General features: G+C 42.4%; 1 protein-coding gene across 5 annotated transcripts in view; it reads left to right on the top strand.

The window, feature by feature from the left end:
- The window catches only part of ESRRG (estrogen related receptor gamma), a 645,592-nt gene that overhangs the window by 101,772 nt on the left and 529,131 nt on the right, over positions 1–14,689 (top strand). The gene's annotated exons all lie outside the window — the stretch shown is intronic.

The following is a 14,689-nucleotide window of genomic DNA, read 5'->3' as shown; positions in this document are numbered from 1 at the left end:
TGGGCATTTCTGTAGTAAATTAGTTCTTTCTATTTATACAGGTAAGTCATGGCCAAAAGTCTTATAAGGTGCCAAAGGTAAGGGTTAGAATTAATTTCTCCTTCTTTTTTCTTGCGTTTTTTAGAGAACTCGTGTTAAACTCTGAACTCTAGTGGTGCGCAATGACTTTTGAATTAAAGAGGAAATGGCGGGGAGTACTTTTCTGGAGGGTCCAGTGCTATAGTGTAGGGATGGGTAATGCGATTTGTGGAACAACCCTTGATTTTCAGAAAGCAGTGGAATACGGTGCCAATACTTAGTATTTTTTCGAGGCAAGGCCAGGAAGACTGCTGTGAAGAGGCTCTTTTAATACAAGCAGAGGCAGAATAGAGGCTAAATAGAATCATCAACAAATTCTATATGAACATTGGTACTATATACTCATGTAGTTGGGTATATGACCTACATGTATGTACAAACCCATTAATTACATTTTTTTTTACCATTTTGTGCTCATTTCCAGGAATTGGAAAATGTTCTTCACCAATTTTATTTTTTCAGATACACTGTGTATTTGAGGGGACATAGTGATGGCTGACTCCTGAAATTTGCTGTTCTTAAAGATGCAAAATTCAACCCAGAAGTTTCTGTCACCCCTCTCTTGGGAGGAGTTATTTCCACTAGAGGTTCTACAGTTTTTGCACATTCAGCTAAACAGGCAAAGCTCAGGCCTCTTCTGTACTTGGTGTCCAGTCTTGATAAGTCTGTCCTCAGAAGGCACATGAGGCTTGTGTCCGCTGGCCACAGTTCTTGAGCGTATAAATAAAGTTTCTGTCTCCAACGTGGGTTCTCTTAGTCTTGCTGTTTTCGGCAAAACCTTCCCAGCAGAAGAATCTCCTGGCAACGTTTCCTCTAGTTGTTTCCTCCATGGATGTTTGAAGACCATCCAGGCCTCTCTGTGGAGCGGTAATGGTGATAGAGGCTGAATTCATTCCTTCCATAAAACTGAAATAAGATGCTATTCTGTAAGGTCTGTATCCCCTTATAGATTCTATTAAGAGAAGGTCCATGTATTGATGGAGGTGACATGGGTGCAGAGGTTGTTATAAAGATTCTAGGAATAGGATCCAGAGGGAAATGCAAGGCCAAATCTGCTCATACGTTTGAATTTTTGTTGATTCTCGTCACAATTTCTAGAAAATGGGAATAAACGTCAGTTGACTGTTGCTTGTTCTGTTTCCCAACTCTGATAGTAAGGCATGACTTTAGAAAACCTTGATAGGCATGAAGATTAGAGAAAGGCTAAACTGACACCACAATTTTGCATGAATGACGCTGTTGGTAGAGGAGTTTCATTTGTTTAACCCTTAAAGGGCAAGTGTTGTGCCGTATTGTTCTCTGCTTTATTCTGTCATATTTTCATGCCTGGGGTTTTCACAAAATCCCAGCCTAACCTGGGAATCCAAGCTTTGCCTTCATGTTCCACCTTCCTTGTGATCTGTGGGTGGCTGCTTTGTGCATGGTGCCTGCTGGTGGCTGGGAGGGAAACTTTTTCTTTTCACATAGAGCTTTAATTCCAGCGTAATGGTGTTGTTTGTGGCTCTCTGCTTGCAGTTTCAGTTCCTGTTTAAATACTAAAATCTATTGTTTGTCTTCTCCATTTCTAGACAACATAACTGCATGGCTAATTGGCAGGAGGAATTAAGTGTACAGCATTATGAAAAGATAAAGTTTCCAGACCCTGAGATTTAACTTGATTTCTAGTTACGCTGCACCCACCTCTGTACAGGTGACTTGTAAGGGCTCAAGAATGCATGTAACAAAGAACTAGAGTGTAAGGAGAGGGGGGCGCTCATTCAGTGGGGGTTCTGGTGAGCTGATCTTCTCTAAGGTAGTGCCTGCCATTGGGCAGAAGATGAGCGACCGTGTCTTTCATTTATCAGATGGGTTCAAGCTTTATTCAGTCTTTTTTGTGTCCTGGGGGTAGTAACAGAATTGTTCTCTGTGCTTTTTCTGGAAATTTTATGGTCGGTAGGAAGTTGTTCTTGGGGACTTTATATTTTGGGAACAGGATGAACATGTGGCCCTTGTGTTGGATAATTTTTTAAAAAAAATTATGTGGAACATTCAACATTCTTACAAGATGCATCTTTTCAAACGATCCTCAGGGACTTGGTCCACAGTAAGACCTAAAAGAAAGTGATGCTGTCTGGTCAGAGGCATTCTGGCAGCTGAGTAAAACCATTAATACCCTAGACTGGGCTCTTTCTGTTGGGTCTTGGCCAAGGTTGGCTGGGAGGGCACCCCTTTGGATGGAACACAGTTTTCCATCGGTGGGGCTCTGCTTGGAATGGTTTTTGTGAAGTGAGCCATCCATAAGGTACCGTGGGCTGTTTGTGTGTAACAGGATGTTGCAGGCTGCAAAGTTAATGCAGTTAATATTCAACTGAACTTTGGGGGTGTTACTAATCCCTTAGGCGGATTCACTAGGAAAGGCTACACATTAATCGCCCTCCAAATCAGACACCCCCCAGTGGATAGCCACATGTGTTATCACATGTAAAACATTATACCAAATCAGCCGAACTCAGGGCAGAGGTGCTGTTTAATAACCCTTTTGCTGGAGCCCTGGCCTTCCCTGAACCCACAACTCTTTGGGAGGAAGGGAATAGCCTTGAGTGAGTAGTGTACATTTTTCATACTCTTTAATTAACCATGAGTGATGTCTTGAAAACTCTTGCCATTTGCAGGGTCTTCCAATAAGTATGACGGATTTTATTCTGATTCTCTGCTCCGTTTCATTGAAATGAAGCCTGTCTGGCATCTCTTTCTTTGCCTTAAAGGGAAAAATGTTGTATAGCTTCCTTGGGCCAAGGGGCTGGATCAGAGGGGATCTAGTTAGCGGGTAGAGTCATGGCTCTCCCACAGGTCACAGGGCAGGGCTCCTTTCATGCCACCAACTCAGGTAGGAATGAAATCACGAGTTGCTGCCAGTTCCATGGGGCTCAGCAGACCAGAGGAAAGGTCAGGGAACTAAAGGCAAGGTGTTAGCTCACCATGCACGGCCGACCTCTGTGGGGAGTAGTGGGGGCAGAGGTTGTTCTCTGCTGGGGATCGTGGGCTTAACTTTTTATGGTTTTACAAGAACTTTCCTTTTTTGGCTATTTCTCCTCTCATCTTAGGTTGTGTATTATTCCAGATATGAATAATATGTAAAAGGGAGAATAGAAAATCAGAATGAAAATGACCTACCACGACTGTGGTAGTTTAATTGTACCGTAACCGTATAACCTCATATTAGTGGTTTTCCAGGATGGGGATCTCCTAAGACGTTGGCATGATCCTCCCTCTCTGAAATGATTGATTAGCATAATGAATATTCCTCCAGTATTTTTTAGAACACTTGACTTCAGTTGTATTTTTCTCTTACCACATCAAACATCTTGATCCTGTGTTTCTACGTAAAGTAACTACAGACTCCATTTGGACCTTTCTAGGTAAGGGTGTGGGCAAGTATAAGAGGCCTTGCTTGTAGAGATCACTGTTTTCCTGGGGAGTATCCTTAGTAGATGGTGGGAAAACCTTAGCATTTGAAAATGACTAAAATAGAATTTTCAATTCTTTGCTTTCTCTGCTGTTCTTGACCACAAACACGTGAGTTAATTTTCTGTTAAAGTGCATATGCTTTTTCCACAAATATGATTTACCCTGGAAATTAGACCCAAAGCCCTAGACTGGTGTTATTTAGGATCTTTAAAAAGAGAGATTTATTTTTGGTCACGGTTATTCAAAATTAACGTCACCTTATTGAGCTTGTACTTTTGAATAACTGAAACTGGCAAAAATCATTCTGCAGGAATGCATGCTAGATAATTCTTGTCTTGTTTTCACAAAACAAAAGCACTCCATGGATGCTTTTTCCCTATTTCCTAGGTTTCTAAAGAGTTTTTGAACCTAATGACATGACAGACTCCAGGACCCACCAGGCATAGCTCTTTGCTCTCATCATGATCCTGTCTTCTAGCCTCTGGGTATTCTAGCCTCTGGGTCTCTGGCAGGGTGAAGGGAAAGTTGGGAGCCTGTTTAGAAGGATAGGTTCCATAGTCAGGTGACCTGGCTCCTAACCTGGTGTGCTTCTTCCTAGACAATGACCTTGGTCATGTTTCTAAAACTCTTCATGTCTCAGTTGCCTCACGTAAAGTGGGAAGGAGGCTATTAAATACCTCATCTAGTGGTTTCGAGGAATACATGAAATAGTGTAAACCATAAAGTCCTTAGCACAATGGCTGGCCCATCATAGATGTGCAGTAACATTTAGTAGTTGACGCAGTTTGTATAATGGTTAAAAGCAAGGTGTCTGGAGACCACCTCACTGTTTTCAAATATATCTCTGTTGCTTATCAACTGAGTACTCTTTTTTTTTTTTTACATCTTTATTGGAGTATAATTGCTTTACAATGGTGTGTTAGTTTCTGCTTTATAACAAAGTGAATCAGTTATACATATACATATGTCCCCATATCTCTTCCCTCTTGCATCTCCCTCCCTCCCACCCTCCCTATCCCACCCCTCCAGACGGTCACAAAGCACTGAGCAGATCTCCCTGGGCTATGCGGCTGCTTCCCACTAGCTATCTACCTTACGTTTGGTAGTGTATATATGTCCATGCCTCTCTCTCGCTTTGTCACAGCTTACCCTTCCCGCTCCCCATATCCTCAAGTCCATTCTCTAGTAGGTCTGTGTCTTTATTCCTGTCTTACCCCCAGGTTCTTCATGACATTTTTTTTTTTCCTTAAATTCCATATATATGTGTTAGCATACAGTATTTGCCTTTCTCTTTCTGACTTACTTCACTCTGTATGACAGACTCTAGGTCTATCCACCTCATTACAAATAGCTCAATTTCATTTCTTTTTATGGCTGAGTAATATTCCATTGTATATATGTGCCACATCTTCTTTATCCATTCATCCAATGATGGACACTTAGGATATTTCCATCTCCGGGCTATTGTAAATAGAGCTGCAATGAACATTTTCGTACATGACTCTTTTTGAATTTTCTCAGGGTATATGCCCAGGAGTGGGATTGCTGGGTCATATGGTAGTTCTATTTTTAGTTTCTTAAGGAACCTCCATACTGTTCTCCACAGTGGCTGTACCAATTCACATTCCCACCAGCAGTGCAAGAGTGTTCCCTTTTCTCCACAGCCTCTCCAGCATTTATTGTTTCTAGATTTTTTGATGATGGCCATTCTGACTGGTGTGAGATGATATCTCATTGTAGTTTTGATTTGCATTTCTCTAATCATTAATGATGTTGAGCATTCTTTCATGTGTTGGCAGATTGTATATCTTCTTTGGAGAAAAGTCTATTTAGGTCTTGTGCCCATTTTTGGATTGGGTTGTTTGTTTTTCTGTTATTGAGCTGCATGAGCTGCTTATAAATTTTGGAGATTAATCCTTTGTCAGTTGCTTCATTTGCAAATATTTTCTCCCATTCTGAGGGTTGTCTTTGGGTCTTGTTTATGGTTTCCTTTGCTGTGCAAAAGCTTTGAAGTTTCATTAGGTCCCATTTGTTGATTTTTGTTTTATTTCCATTTCTCTAGGATGTGGGTCAAAAAGGATCTTGCTGTGATTTATGTCATAGAGTGTTCTGCCTATGTTTTCCTCTAAGAGTTTGATAGTTTCTGGCCTTACATTTAGGTCTTTAATCCATTTTGAGCTTATTTTTGTGTATGGTGTTAGGCAGTAATCTAATCTCATACTTTTACATGTACCTGTTCAGTTTCCCCAGCACCACTTATTGAAGAGGCTGTCCTTTCTCCACTGTACATTCCTGCCTCCTTTATCAAAGATAAGGTGACCATATGTGTGTGGGTTTATCTCTGGGCTTTCTATCCTGTTCTATTGATCTTTCTGTTTTTGTGCCAGTACCATACTGTCTTGATTACTGTAGCTTTGTAGTATAGTCTGAAGTCAGGGAGCCTGATTCCTCCAGCTCCGTTTTTCATTCTCAAGATTGCTTTGGCTATTCGGGCCCTTTTGTGTTTCCATACAAACTGTGAAATTTTTTGTTCTAGTTCTGTAAAAAATGCCAGTCGTAGTTTGATAGGGATTGCATTGAATCTGTAGATTGCTTTGGGTAGTAGAGTCATTTTCACAATGTTGATTCTTCCAATCCAAGAACATGGTATATCTCTCCATGTATTTGTATCATCTTTAATTTCTTTCATCAGTGTCTTATAACTTTCTGCATACAGGTCTTTTGTCTCCTTAGGTAGGTTTATTCCTAGGTATTTTATTCTTTTTGTTGCAATGGTAAATGGGAGTGTTTTCTTTACTTCACTTTCAGATTTTTCATCATTAGTGTATAGGAATGCCAGAGATTTCTGTGCATTAATTTTGTATCCTGCTACTTTACCAAATTCATTGATTAGTTCTAGGAGTTTTCTGGTAGCATCTTTAGGATTCCCTATGTATAGTATCATGTCATATGCAAACAGTGACAGCTTTACTTCTTTTCCGATTTGGATTCCTTTTATTTCCTTTTCTTCTCCAATTGCTGTGGCTAAAACTTCCAAAACTATGTTGAATAAGAGTGGTGAGAGTGGGCAACCCTGTCTTGTTCCTGATCTTAGTGGAACTGCTTTCAGTTCTTCCCCATTGAGGATGATGTTGGCTGTGGGTTTGTCATATGGCCTTTATTATGTTGAGGAAAGTTCCCTCTATGCCTACTTTCTGCAGGGTTTTTAATCATAAATCGGTGTTCAATTTTGTCGAAAGCTTTCTCTGCATCTATTGAGATGATCATATGGTTTTTCTCCTTCAATTTGTTAATATGGTGTATTACGTTGATTGATTTGCGTATATTGAAGAATCCTTGCATTCCTGGAATAAACCCCACTTGATCATGATGTATGATCCATTTAATGTACTGTTGGATTCTGTTTGCTAGTATTTTGTTGAGGATTTTTGCATCTATGTTCATCAGTGATATTGGTCTGTAGTTTTCTTTCTTTGTGACATCCTTGTCTGGTTTTCGTATCAGGGTGATGGTGGCCTCGTAGAATGAGTTTGGGAGTGTTCCTCCCTCTGCTATATGCTGGAAGAGTTTGAGAAGGATAGGTGTTAGCTCTTCTCTAAATGTTTGATAGAATTCGCCTGTGAAGCCATCTGGGCCTGGGCTTTTGTTTGTTGGAAGGTTTTTCATCACAGTTTCAATTTCAGTGCTTGTGATTGGTCTGTTCATATTTTCTATTTCTTCCTGATTCAGTCTTGGCAGGTTGTGCATTTCTAAGAATTTGTCCATTTCTTCCAGGTTGTCCATTTTATTGGCATAGAGTTGCTTGTAGTAATCTCTCATGATCCTTTGTATTTCTACAGTGTCAGTTGTTACTTCTCCTTTTTCATTTCTAATTCTATTGATTTGAGTCTTCTCCCTTTTTTTCTTGATGAGTCTGGCTAATGATTTATCAATCTTGTTTATCTTCTCAAAGAACCAGCTTTTAGTTTTATTGATCTTTGCTATTGTTTCCTTCATTTCTTTTTCATTTATTTCTCATCTGATTTTTATGATTTCTTTCCTTCTGCTAACTTTGGGGTTTTTTTGTTCTTCTTTCTGTAATTGCTTTAGCTGCAATGTTAGGTTGTTTATTCTAGATGTTTCCTGTTTCTTAAGGTAGGATTGTAGTGCTATAAACTTCCCTCTTAGAACTGCTTTTGCTGCATCCCATAGATTTTGGGTCATTGTGTCTCCATTGTCATTTGCTTCTAGGTATTTTTTGATTTCCTCTTTGATTTCTTCAGTGATCACTTCGTTATTAAGTAATGTATTGTTTAGCCTCCATGTGTTTGTATTTTTTACAGATCTTTTCCTGTAATTGATATCTAGTCTCATAGCGATGTGGTTGGAAAAGATACTTGAAACAATTTCAGTTTTCTTAAATTTACCAAGGCTTGACTTGTGACCCAAGATATGATCTATCCTGGAGAATGTTCCATGAGCACTTGAGAAAAATGTGTATTCTGTTGTTTTTGGATGGAATGTCCTATAAATATCAATTAAGTCCATCTTATTTAATGTATCATTTAAAGCTTATGTTTCCTTATTTATTTTCATTTTGATGATCTGTCCATTGGTGAAAGTGGGGTGTTAAAGTCCCCTACTATGAATGTGTTACTGTCGATTTCCCCTTTTATGGCATTAGTATTTGCCTTATGTATTGAGGTGCTCCTATGTTGGGTGCATAAATATTTACAATTGTTATATCTTCTTCTTGGATCGATCCCTTCATCATTATGTAGTGTCCTTCTTTGTCTCTTCTAATAGTCTTTATTTTAAAGTCTATTTTGTCTGATATGAGAATTGCTACTCCAGCTTTCTTTTGGTTTCCATTTGCATGAAATATCTTTTTCCATCCCCTTACTTTCAGTCTGTATGTGTCTCTAGGTCTGAAGTGGGTCTCTTGTAGATAGCAAATATATGGGTCTTATTTTTGTATCCATTCAGTCAACCTGTGTCTTTTGGTGGGAGCATTTAGTCCATTTACATTTAAGGTAATTATCGATATGTATGTTCCTATTCCCATTTTCTTAATTGTTTTGGGTTCGTTATTGTAGGTCTTTTCCTTCTCTTGTGTTTCTTGCCTAGAGAAGTTCCTTTAGCAGTTACTGTAAAGCTGGTTTGGTTGTGCTGAACTCTCTCAGCTTTTGCTTGTCTGTAAAGGTTTTAATTTCTCCATCAAATCTGAATGAGATCCTTGCTGGGTAGAGTAATCTTGGTTGCAGGTTTTTCTCCTTCATCACTTTAAATATGTCCTGCCAGTCCCTTCTGGCTTGCAGAGTTTCTGCTGAAAGATCAGCTGTTAACCTTATGGGGATTCCCTTGTGTGTTGTTTGTTGTTTTTCCCTTGCTGCTTTTAATATGTTTTCTTTGTATTTAATTTTTGACAGTTTGATTAATATGTGTCTTGGCATATTTCTCCTTGGATTTTTCCTGTATGGGACTCTGTGCTTCCTGGACTTGATTAACTATTTCCTTTCCCATATTAGGGAAGTTTTCAACTATAATCCATTCAAATATTTTCTCAGTCCCTTTCTTTTTCTCTTCTTCTTCTGGAACCCCTATAATTCAAATGTTGGTGCGTTTACTGTTGTCCCAGAGGTCTCTAAGACTGTCCTCAGTTCTTTTCATTCTTTTTTCTTTATTCTGCTCTGCAGTAGTTATTTCCACTATTTTATCTTCCACGTCACTTATCCGTTCTTCTGCCTCAGTTATTCTGCTATTGATCCCTTCTAGAGTATTTTTAATGTCATTTATTGTGTTGTTCATCGTTGTTTGTTTCATCTTTAGTTCTTCTAGGTCCTTGTTAAATGTTTCTTGCATTTTGTCTATTCTATTTCCAAGATTCTGGATCATCTTTACTATCATTATTCTGAATTCTTTTTCAGGTAGACTGCCTATTTCCTCTTCATTTGTTAGGTCTGGTTGGGTTTTATCTTGCTCCTTCATCTGCTGTGTGTTTTTCTGTCTTCTCATTTTGCCTATCTTACTGTGTTTGGGGTCTCCTTTTTGCAGGCTGCGGGTTCGTAGTTCCCGTTGTTTTTGGTGTCTGTCCCCAGTGGCTAAGGTTGGTTCAGTGGGTTGTGTATGCTTCCTGATGGAGGGGACTAGTGCCTGTGTTCTGGTGGATGAGGCTGGATCTTGTCTTTCTGGTGGGCAGGTCCACATCTGGTGGTGTGTTTGGGGGTGTCTGTGGACTTTTTATGATTTTAGGCAGCCTTTCTGCTAATGGGTGGGGTTGTGTTCCTGTCTTTCTAGTTGTTTGGCATAGGATGTCCAGCACTGTAGCTTGCTGGTCGTTGAGTGAAGCTGGGTGCTGGTGTTGAGATGGAGATCTCTTGGAGATTTTCGCCGTTTGATATTATGTGGAGCTGGGAGGTCTCTTGTGGACCAGTGTCCTGAAGTTGGCTCTCCCATCTCAGAGGCACAGCCCTGACGCCTGGCTGCAGCACCAAGAGCCTTTCATCCACATGGCTCAGAATAAAAGGGAGAAAAAGTAGAAAGAAAGAATTATTAGAAGTAGAAAAAAGAAAGAAAGGAGGGAGGGAGGGAGGGAGGGAGGAAGGAAAAAAGAAAGAAAGAAGATAAAGTAAAATAAAATAAAGTAAGATAAATATAATAAAGTTATTAAAATAAAAAAATAATTATTACAAAAAAGAAAGAAAAACGGACGGATAGAACCCTACGACAAATGGTGGAAGCAAAGCTATACAGACATAATCTCTCACAGAAGCATACACATACACACTCACAAAAAGAGGAAAAGGGGAAAAAATCATAACTCTTGCTCTGAAAGTCCACCTCCTCAATTTTGGATGATTTGTTGTCTATTCATGTATTCCGCAGATGCAGGGTACATCAGGTTGATTGTGGAGCTTTAATCCGCTGCTCCTGAGGCTGCTGGGAGAGATTTCCTTTTCTCTTCTTCGTTCTCACAGCTCCTGGGGCTCAGCTTTGGATTTGGCCCCGCCTCTGCGTGTAGGTCGCTGGAGGGCGTCTGTTCTTCTCTCAGACAGGGAGGGGTCAAAGGAGCAGCTGCCGCGGGGGCTCTGGCTCACTCAGGCCAGCGGGGGGAGGGGCGCCGGGGGGAGGGAGGGGCACCGGGGCGGGCCTGTGGCGGCAGAGGCCGCCATGACGTTGCACCAGCCTGAGGCGCGCCGTGCGTTTGACTCTGGCAGTGGCGGGCTGCCCAGGCTCCCCGGAAGGGAGGTGTGGAGGGTGACCTGTGCTCACACACAGGCTTCTTTGGTGGCGGCAGCAGCAGCCTTAGCGTCTCATGCCCGTCTCTGGGGTCCGTCCTTTTAGCCGCGGCTCGCGCCCGTCTCTGGGGTCCGCCCTTTTAGCCGCGGCTCGCGCCCGTCTCTGGAGCTCCTTTTAAGCAGCGCTTTAATCCCCTCTCCTCGCGCACCAGGAAACAAAGAGGGAAGAAAAGTCTCTTGCCTCTTCGGCAGCTCCAGACTTTTCCTCAGACTTCCTCCCGGCTAGCCGTGGCGCACTACCCCCCTTCAGGCCGTGTTCACGCAGCCAGCCCCAGTCCTCTCCCGGCGCTCCGACCGAAGCCCGAGCCTCAGCTCCCAGCCCCGCCCGCCCCGGCGGGTGAGCAGACAAGCCTCTCGGCCTGGTGAGTGCCGGTTGGCCCTGATCCTCTGTGCGGGAATCTCTCATCTTTGACCTCCGCACCTCTGTTGCTGCGCTCTCCTCCGCGGCTTCGAAGCTCACCGCCCCCTCCGCCACCCGCAGTCTCCGCCTGCGAAGGGGCTTCCTAGTGTGTGGAAACGTTTCCTCCTTCACGGCTCTCTCCCGGTGGTGCAGGTACCGTCCCTATTCTTTTGTCTCTGTTTATTCTTTTTTCTTTTGGCCTACCCGGGTATGTGGGGGGGTTTCTTGTCTTTCGGGAGGTCTGAGGTCTTCTGCCAGCGTTCGGTAGGTGTTCTGTAGGAGTTGTTCCACGTGTAGATATATTTCTGGTGTATCTGTGGGGAGGAAGGTGATCTCCGCGTCTTACTCTTCCGCCATCTTCCCAGAAGCCCCCCGCACTTCAGATTTGCTCATGTCCCTCAACTGAGTACTCTTGAACCGGTTACCTAATCTCTCTACACCTCAGTTTGCTCATCTATAATAAAATGGGATCATGATAGTACCTGCCTCATAGGGCTGTTGGAAAGAACAAATGAGGTGGTGAATATCAAAGCACTCAGAATAATTCCTAGCACCATAAGTGCTGTATAAATCTTTGCTTTTTAAAATTATTCTTACGGCTGCTGGGAAGGAAGATCTAAGTCACAGGGAGAAGGAAAACATAATAAATGTTGAAGCGGGTGCGTAGAAATGGAGAGGAATGAAAGGAACGATGGAGCAGAGAGGAAAAGAGGTTAAGAATCAAGAAAAAAATTGCATTTGATGGTGAATGATTGAATGATGCTCATATCTCCAGGCCTCTGTGTCTTCTTCTCTTTTTGGTGGCAATTGGAGTGGGTATCATCGTGGGTGGGTGTGGAGGGGGTGATCGCTAAGGTCCCTCTTGACTCTAGTTTCTGGTGGTGTCATGAAGCAGTCATGACAAAGACAACCCACCTGTCCTAGCCTGAAGTCTGTACAGCCCCCAAATCCCCTTGACAACCATATATAGTTATATCCCCACCATTAGTCACCCAAACTACTTTGTTTTCCAGATGCATCTTTTAGATTTATGCTTTTCAGATATCATGACTGCATCTCCTAGCTACCATCTCTATTTAAAAGATGACCCAGCTACTTACCTTTCACCACCCATGTTAATTTTTCACGGATCGATCAAGAACTAGTTAGTCCTGCTAGGCAATCAGGAGAGCTGGTGTATGACAGACATGGTCTTTACCAGTTAGAGGTTCTCCATTGCTGGAAGGGTACGCGTTCACCTCCCCACCTCCACCTTTTAGTTTGAGTGCCGGGAGGCGGGGAGATGAGTGGACAGGGAGTAAATCATATCACACCCAAAGCACACCAAGGAAGTCCCCACTCCTGTCATAGTTCCCGGAAGACATCACAAAGAAGGGGATTTCCAGAGTTGTTTGAATATGGGGAGAAGGTGACTTTCCAAATTGTAATTGATATTACATAAAATCAGTTCTAGCAGGGATTTTGCTCTTCTTCCAAGCAGGTCCAAGAAACGGTAAAAACTCACCCTCACTCTGAGTGGTGATTTCAGTGTCTCCAAGCTTCATCCGTACCTTGAAACTGGCTTCAGGACAGATCAAACTTGTTCTGCCGCAAGTGAGAGTAAGTTGAGGCTCTGGGAAACTACCCGCCGCCCCCCGGATGCCATGTGGACGCAGACAGCAGGAGGATTCCCAGGGCTTTTCTGCAGGCTTTCCTTTTGGTTTTTGAGCTTCTGCTTTCCCTCCTCTACCCTCCAGGTCAGCCTTATTGGTCTACCTGAAATTGATATACAATTGCAGCTGGTTCCATACCTTAAAATATATCGAGTGGTAAACTGCAAGAAAATCTTAGGAGATCTTCTAGAGGCACTCTGATTTCTGTTCAAGCCTGGTGTACATTTTGATAGAACAGTGCATTCAATTAAAACGTTGATTTGCTGCTTTTCTCCATTGGGAATGGATCTTGGCCAAAGTAGGAAAAAGTAACGGTTGGATAAGAGATGATCGATTTGACAGATACACACTAATATGTGTAAAACAGATAACTATTAAGAACCTGCTGTATAGCAGAAAAAAGAGAGATGATGGATTTGGAGGTCTTCTGTGCCTCTGCTTTATGTTAGTTTTCCAACATGTGTCCATCCTAGCATACGAAAGGAATACTTATTTAGAAGGTGCAACAGACTTAACAACTTAGTGGCACCATGCTCTCCGCTCACCTGCCTTCTCTGCTTCCTTTCTTACGACACGTGTTTGTTGAGTGCCTCCACCGGGCAAATATGGCTCCACGTACTGGGGGCATCACACTGAACAGGCAGAGTCTACATTCCTTGCTAAGGCCCTTTTAGAGGCTTACATTGCTTCCTAAAGCCATTTCGCTCAGTGGAGAAATCCTCCCGTCACTAGACACACCTGTCAAGGTGCCAGGGAAGCACAGGGTCGATGCTGCCATTAAGCCGGCCTGGGTAACTGCTGCAGCCTCCCCGCCGTGAGGACCACTGGGAAGAACTCATTTGCCATCAAGTACAATCTGCGTTGAAAGAAATGACTGTCAGTAAATTGAGGAAGTCTTGGTTTTAATTTCCTTGCCTCACTGTGTGCATATGAGCGGCCTACCATTTGCATGTGGGAATCCTGTCATGACGGTTTCAGGAAGTGATTTGTTAATAATCAAGTTCTCCGAATGGCCCTAAATCTGTAATTGATGTGGGTCTGGATAAAGCCACTCTTCCACCCGCCTATTTTGGGGACCATTTTTTTTGGCAGGGTCTGAGCCAGAATGAAAACTAGCCATCAGAACAAAATTTAGGACAGCTGGGATGCTTTGCAGCAAAGACTTTTGGCTCCACAGTTCAAATAATCACAATAGCAGCTCAATTTAGCCTTTGGCTGAATGGTTTTGGCAGGGCACAATGAAAAATAATTATTTCATGGCCTGCTTATTTTTCCCTTAACCAATAAACTCTGAGACCTCTTCAGGCTTATGTAAATATTCAGCTGTGGATGAGGCCGCGCACACCATCATAACCCTATTTAGGAAATGGTGTATCTCACCCTTGTGGGGTAGAAAGCAAAACTCAACAACTTTTTGAGATATCTATTTAGGGTGAGGGAAAAGAAAAAAGATGGGAAGACATTTAATGGCTGGAAACTGAGCCCATAGTCACAGCTGCAGAAAAAACAAGGTTGAGTCCCAGGCCGTCACTTAGAAGGCAGGGCATTGGGATGTGTGATTGCATCTGACGTGGAGGGAGGTGTATTGCACAGAGTATGCTGGACCATTGCTACGTGGAGTATCATAACCACGGGGAACAGCAGTCTAGTCTTTTCTAGCTGTAGCTCTTTAGGCTACTTGTAACGGTTCTCAGAACTTTTTGGTAAGTGCTTGTCTGATTTGTTCTCATTACCTTCAATGTGCAGTAACTCTGTCCCCGTTTCCTAAGTTCTTGCTGTTGCCCTGGGTTATTTGATGGAGTCGTGGAGAGGTGGATGGGATAAATTAAGCATGG

Source organism: Aethalodelphis obliquidens, unplaced genomic scaffold (genome assembly GCF_003676395.1).
Source record: "Aethalodelphis obliquidens isolate GAN/ISIS:26980383/991018 unplaced genomic scaffold, ASM367639v1 scaffold24, whole genome shotgun sequence".
Lineage (NCBI taxonomy): Eukaryota > Metazoa > Chordata > Mammalia > Artiodactyla > Delphinidae > Aethalodelphis > Aethalodelphis obliquidens.
This window is presented reverse-complemented; position numbering and strand designations above follow the sequence as displayed.